The following is a 7516-nucleotide window of genomic DNA, read 5'->3' as shown; positions in this document are numbered from 1 at the left end:
TGGCAAAAAAAAAAAAAAAAAGCTTATAGAGGCATGCTTATAGGATCAAATAGTATAAATATAGATGTAACAGGACAATAAAAAGAGAACCTGGCTATGATGATCACCTGAATGCTGCCTCTGTGTCATTCCTTCTTCGCCAACTCCGTCCACCCCTTTGGGAACCTCTGGACCTGCTGGGGCTGGACCCCAACATTCCTCTTCTTATAAGGACTTCAGTGAGATGGGCTAAGAGTCACACTGGAACTGCCTCAATTTAATGTAATCCCCTCTTTAAAGATCTTATCTCCATATACGGGTACATTCTGAGGTTCTGGGGATTAGGATTTTAACATACATTTTGTTGATTACCCAAATCAGCCCTTAACAACCAGCATGTTTCAGAAAGTAGATTTCTACAGGGTTATTTACCAAACATTCAGAAGTATTTTTAAAAGAGCTAAGCCCCTCGCCCACCGCGCGGGCCCCTCCCGGCGAAGAGCGAAGGCCTGGGTTCCGGGTGCCAGAGGAAAACTGGTGCCAGCAGCCAGGGGAAGCGGCCCCCAAGGGGCCCCAGATTGCGAGAGGGCACAGGCCGGGCTGAGGGACCCACCCGAGTGCGCAAATTTTTATGCACCAGGCCTCTAGTATTATATATAAAAAGTTATGTTTACTGAACTTTGTTTCTCTTCAGATATTTTATATTATTTATACTTCAAATTTCACTAATGCTATTAATCAACTTTCATTTAGTTAATTGCTAGTTTATATTTTTAATACTCATTAATGAAAGTGGAAGTGATGACCTGGAATTTTACTCTTTTGTCTTTTTAGAGATTTCTTGACATTTTTATTCACATTTCTGTGTTAGGTTTAATATTTTCATTTTGCACCATATTTTCAGTTGCTGTCTCTTTTATTGAACTAAATTCATCCATATCTAATTTCATGCATTTTTAGTTGCAGATGAGTTACCATGCTTATGTATTGAGAAGGTTGAATTATGGTTGTAATTTTTAAAGTGACCTTGAAACTTCAACTCAATCCAAAAAAGATTTCCAATTTTAAAAAGTTGCTTTTGTGAGTATGAGTCAGTTTGTGTGTTTTTTGTTTTGTTTTGTTTTTAATATATTTTTTATTGATTTCAGAGAGGAAGGGAGAGGGAGAGATAGAAACATCAATGATGAGAGAAAATCATTGATTAGCTGCCTCCTGCTTGTCCCCTTACTAGGGATTGAGTCTGCAACCCAGGCATGTGCTCTGAACTGGAATTGATGCTCTATCCACTGAGCAAAAACTGGCTAGGACCAGTTTTTGTTTTCTTCATTTGTTTCAACCACAATATGGCCAGGCTGATGCCAACACATTTAAAGATTAAAAGCTATGGATATAAATATATCAGAAAATGTTCTTGGTTTTTATAAGTATAAATAGATTTAAATATTTATCCAAGCAATCTACATTGTTTTTAAGTTTGTTGATATTATATGACATAAATATACATTCAAGCTTGAATATTTCCTTCAGCAATTCCATAATAACTTTATGTATAATTTATAGATAATACCTCTCAGAATACTTTTTTAGTTTTTATAATTAACTGTATTTTATTTTCATTTTAAATGAGTCCTTTTACTATAATTTGACAAATCATTTATGTACAATTAACTAGGTAACATTCCAAAATAAACTCCATAAAGCAAAATATGCACTTTGTTCAATGAACTAGAAGGAAGATAGAAAGGTTTTTCAGTTTAATAGTTGTTCCTTATTCTAAAATTTGATAACACTGGCTGGTTAAATAGAAAAATACACTCACACTCACATGCACACACATATTTCCTGTAACTATACTTTGGAAGTCTGGTTTATTCATTTGCTTTTTTAAAATTTTTAAATATACTGCTGTGTATTTGGTAATCCACTCTAAAAATATGAGCAACTATCTGAAATAGAAGTTGAAAGTTCTATGGATTATATAGAAGGTTATTTGTGATTAAAGAGAATTGGAGGATTGACCTATTTAGAAAACAACATAGGTCTCTCGTATGAAAAGCTTGATAGACTTAATCTACTCTTCCTGAGTAACCGTGTCTGTGGAGAAAGAGGTCTGGCACCGGCATCCCTATTACGGAACGTACTAAACAAAAGTAAAGCTTAAGCTTCTGCAAGCAGACATAAAATGGAATGAGACGATCAGACCCTTCATCCACCCAGATGTGGGGCTCTAACTCAAAGATGGGAGTTATAAAAAAATAAAATAGAAAGTAGTTAGGTACCAAATTGACTACCTTGATAGAAGAAAATTAATTACCAATATGATTGAGACAGTACATAAAAGATAACTCAAACGTCTATACTAAATTGTAATGATTATTACATACTAGGAAGTGATGAATACTAATTAGAGGGATAGCTACATATGACTTTGCTATTTCTACTCTAAGTATATACAGAAGCTTCTAGTAGAGTTTTGTGTCAAATAAAGGATGAGGTCATGTGGAAAGTAATTTTAGTTAAATACATAAGTATTAAGGTTAGAATACATGCAGGTTGTTTCTCCCACTGCCTTTGATGGAGGACAGTATACAGTAATAAAATCATATCACTGTCTTATCTATTCTTATTAGCACTGCCGCCTGGAAGGAACCCCATGCTGCCAAATGGTAGATACTTATTTGTGTTTGTGTATGTTGGCCTGGGATTTGGATCATTTTTAGCCTCTAGGTGTTTAAAATATTCTTCCTACATTTCCTCATGGGTTTAAGCGGGAGATGAACAGGTTGTCAGCATATCACACATGCACCCATATACTCAAACTATTCTTATCACACTCATAAGATTAAATTTAGCTTTATTGAGGAATCACTTAACACATGCTTGAAATGATCATTTTTGAAAATTAACTTCAAAGGATGGTTCTTGAAAACTATTTAAATCAATCATACTATGCACAGCATTCTGTTTTTTCTCTTTTTTTTTGTATTTCTATTAGATTTTGTTGTTGTTCTTTGGGTTTCATTACATATGTTATTCTTCTGTGGAAGTATTTTGGGTGTTTCCTCTTAAATTTATTATTGTTTAATTAGTGAGCCAGAATCTATTGTCTTGCATCTATTTTGTTTCATTGTATAGTACTTACTTTAGAAAATATATTTTGGTTTATAATTGTCTTGCATCTATTTTGTTTCATTGTATAGTACTTTAGAAAATATATTTTGGTTTATCACTAAATCACTGTCTTAAATAACACAAAAGACTAATTACAGAAAAACAATTTTAGCAAAATTGTGTATACTGTTATAAGTCACAGCAACTTGCTTTAGCATATAAATTAACAGTCTGCCTTAAACCTTGCATTGAGATGTTTAATTGCCCTAAAATCTCACTTTTCTCACCTTTTTGATGGATTTCACGTAACCTATCCATCAGGGATATAAGAGTTTAAATAACACCGTGTACTTAAAGTGCTTAACACAGCATTTTGCACATAATAAGTTCTCAGTCAACAGTAGTTCTTTAAAAGCTTCTAAGAATATGCGTTATTTCTATTATCAGTAGCAATATTGACCCAAGTCTTCCTTTAATAAATTACAATGTTAGTGGAAATTATCCCATTATTTAAACATAGCTGCATAAAAATGAGATTTAATACATTTTCATGATTGATCTGAATATTTCCTTCAGCTAGCTACACTAATAAAAGAGAAAGATGCAAATTGACCATACCTTCGTGACGCCCATCAGCCAACCAGGAGTCTGTATGCAAATTAACCCAACGAAGATGGCTGGCTAATTTGCATACGCAGGCACTGAGCAGCCAGGGGCGGGGCGGGTTGCCTGCGTTGTTGCCATGGCACTGCCCCAGCTGCTCCAGTCCTCTGGGCAGCATGGGAAGGTGGAAAGGCGGCTCTGGGCCGAACGAAGGCAGAAAGGCAGCTCCAGCCGGAGCGAAGGTGGTGCCGGCAGCCATGGGAAAGAAGCCCCATTCTTGCATGTATCTTCATACATCGGGCCTCTAGTTCTATAATAACTTTATGTATAGTTAATACATCTCAGAATTAATAATAAATATATTATTGCATTTTCTTGGGATGAATCTTCAGCTATATAGTTTGATAATAACCTGGTGTTTCATAGCTAATTGCCTTTTATAATTTCATTAATGTACTCTGCTCATTTGTTGAAACATTTACAGAGTGCCTTTCTGCCAATACTCGTACTAGGTACAAAGATATACCTAACACTATGACTCAACAAGAGTCATAAAGAATACAGAAATGAACCAATAGAATGCATAATTAAAAACTGCCAAGATTGGGTATATGTACTATGAGGACATTGAACCTGTCTAGGGAAGCACAGGGAACATGCCAACTGAGTCTGCCTTATCAAGAAGAATTCATCAAAGCTCCATTAGTGTTTCCTAATTTTATCAATGGAGATACAATTGGGTTAACTGGCCAAATTGCTATGAAGGGGAGGATAGGAATGTATATCCTGTTAGAAAGAAGTTTGTTAAAGAAGAATAAGGAAGACATAGACAACTGAACTTTGCCTGTTAAAGTTTTGTAACCTGTGTTATTAATCCCCTTTCATTTTAGGAGTAACAGAGAGCTATATACGTCAGTTAATTAAGCATGGTTTTAAATGGCCCGGTTTGAGATTTAGAAAGACCATTTTGGGTGAAAGAAAGTTAACAAGAGGAAAGGAACTTAAGATCTAAAAGACTTAAATATGCTTAAATGTTGTCAGGTAATGGGAGTTTGGAGGTGGAAAAAAAGTATGTGGTGGAATCCAAACCATAAAATGAAGGACTCTCTATGGGATAAAGGGTACCAGACAGAAAGAGAAGAGAAGAGATTACAATATAAAAAGAGTTTTGCTATAAGGCTTTTGATTGGTCTTTACTCTGTTCCCATACATGTTTTAATTTTTTTTTTCTGTGAAACAAAGGCAAGACCTGTAAGTCATATCCTGAGGTTTGCATCATCTCTCAATAAAGTTTAGAAAACCTAGAACAGGTTCTGGCAAGGTGACAGACAATAATTTGTTCCAATATTTGACCAGGCAACACTGTGACTGATATGAATCTTAAAGGAATGAGAACTACTTCCTCTGATTTTCTGTCATCCCACCTCTCATCAATTAGGTTACGCCTCAGCTGTCACACCATTTTATAATTCTTAGTTTACCTGTCACGCATTAGGAGACTTTAAGCTTTGTTAGGACAGGGGCATGATTCGTTTTTGGTTCATCTCTGCCTGTTCAGTGTCAGACATGGTCATTACACCAAGCTGGTGCTCCATCAATATGGGAATGAAATAATGAGTGAGTAAATGAGTAAGCAAGTGAAGCATCCATAGGATGAGCTGAGATTTAAAATAAGACTTCCCTGCCCCTGAGTCTCCCTTTGTGGAAAGGTCTCAGGTGATAATCCATGCAGGTTAATGATGCTCTTTCAGCAAGGGCTCAAGATACTTTTGCGAACCTGGCTCAGTAGGGTTATTAGGTCAGGTTACAGGGAGGTAGGGGAGGAGAGGTAGGATGTTTCCATATTCCCAAAAGTTATAAATAATACAAAAAATAAAGGCATAGATATAGGAATGCAGTGACTTATGTGGCAGTCCTAGCATAGAGTTACTATGTTTCTCCATTGATTGATTACATAAACTTGCAATATAAGTAAAATCTGTTTGTTAAAATCAATTTATGAATTTTCTCATTTATTCCTCATAACATTCCCCTGCAATTGGCAGAAAAAATTTTTATTTGATAGGGCCAAGAAATTGTGGCATATTCAAGGTTCTCCATTGACCAAATGAAATCAGGTCTTCTAATTTTATTTAAATTTGGCAAAATGACAATAAAATATATTGCTGATTACTATTATTTGTAACAGAAAACAACAACTGACACAAAACATTCAAGATATCTCATTTAAGGAATTAAATGTAGTGACTGGAGACAGTCAGTGATTTTGTAGAGTGCAGGATGAACTATCTAATACTGGTTCAACTCCCAAAAAAGGGTAACTGCTTTTTAACTGCACCAAAAAAGGGTAACTGTTTTTAAACTTGCTTCCCATCATATTATGTTCATTTATTTCTTGCCTCTCTCTTATTCCTTGCCTAACTCTCAGTAACACCAAGAAGAGCAATTCCCTCTGTTCCATTGCCCTTCCCTTCAGATATCCTGTTTTAAGAGTTTACAGATGCTTTCAGATAAAACTGCCAGAATTATTCCAAGGACTGACAGGTTTGCTAACAACCAAATGTTTACAGATCACTGCACTAGCCTCAGCTCCACCTTTGCTATGAACCACATATGGCTTCAGTCCTGTTTTCCTGAATTAACTCTAATTTCCTAATGACCAAGGTCAGATGAGTCCAGATAGGGCTCAGCTGTTCTTACCTAGCACATATGTTCCAGTATTGTTGGTAATTTATTTACTGTAATAAAATATTAAAATGCAAATCTCAGCCAAATTCTCCTTTATCAACAGAGACCTTGGTATGGGCTTTTTTTCAAACCACATATTAGGAAATATTACCTGTGACTTTTTCATAACAAAATAAGAAAGATTATTATGGCATTTTAACAAAATATTGAAGTTAACGTTAGAAATAAAATTGGACATGTGGAATTCATTGAAAATGAATAATTTGAGTAAGTGCCAAATATGACCAAATATGAAAAATAATAAAAAATTACTTGCTTTTTAAAGATATTTCACCATATTTATTCTTTCACCAAATTTTAACTAATTTTGCCAGACATTATGGTTTAGGAGCTGAAACATTTTTTTCATTAATAGTTTTAGATAAAAAGAAGTGAGTTTCTAATATAAAGTACTTTTTAGGTTTCTTCAAGATGCTTTGGGTATTGTACCACCTGCTTAACTTTATTAAAGAATCTGAGTTGCAGTCAAGATAATATTATATACTAGAGGCCTGGTTCATAAAATTCATGCACGAGGCGGGGGTGTCCCTCAGCCCGGCCTGCACCTTCCTCAATCTGGGACCCCTCATAATCTGGGACTCCTGGCTCCTAACCACTTGCCTACCTGCCTGCCTGATTGCCCCTAACCGCTTCTGCGTGCCAGCCTGATCACTCCCTAATCGCTCCCCTGCTGGCCTGATCATCCCCAGCTGCCCTCCCATCCCTGCCTGATCGCTCCCAACTGCCCTCCCCTGCCAGCCATCTAGTAGTGGCCATCTAGTGATGATGTGAGGGTGGCCATCTTGTGGTGGCCGTCTTGTGATGATATCACAGCAGCCATCTTGTGACAACGCCGTGTGATGCCACCTAGGCTTTTATTACATAGGACTAGTAGCCCGGTGCACAAAATTCATGCACATGAAAAAGGAATTAATTGCCCTAACCGGTTTGGCTCAGTGGATAGAGCATCGGCCTGCGGACTCAAGGGTCCCGGGTTCGATTCCTGTCAAGGGCATGTATCTTGGTTGCAGGCACATCCTCAGTGGGGAGTGTGCAGGAGGCAGCTGATCGATGTTTCTCTCTCATCGATGTTTCT

The 7516-nt window shown here is 36.5% G+C and overlaps 1 protein-coding gene and 1 pseudogene across 6 annotated transcripts in view; both read left to right on the top strand.

Annotated features, from left to right (window-relative positions):
- LOC102241930 overlaps positions 1 to 4617 on the top strand; it is a 5501-nt pseudogene extending 884 nt beyond the window's left edge.
- GRIK2 (glutamate receptor, ionotropic, kainate 2) overlaps positions 1 to 7516 on the top strand; it is a 580918-nt gene that overhangs the window by 532296 nt on the left and 41106 nt on the right. The gene's annotated exons all lie outside the window — the stretch shown is intronic.

Source organism: Myotis brandtii, unplaced genomic scaffold (genome assembly GCF_000412655.1).
Source record: "Myotis brandtii unplaced genomic scaffold, ASM41265v1 scaffold8, whole genome shotgun sequence".
Classification (NCBI taxonomy): domain Eukaryota; kingdom Metazoa; phylum Chordata; class Mammalia; order Chiroptera; family Vespertilionidae; genus Myotis; species Myotis brandtii.
The sequence above is the reverse complement of the archived record's forward strand: the minus strand, read 5'-3'. Positions and strand labels throughout refer to the sequence as shown.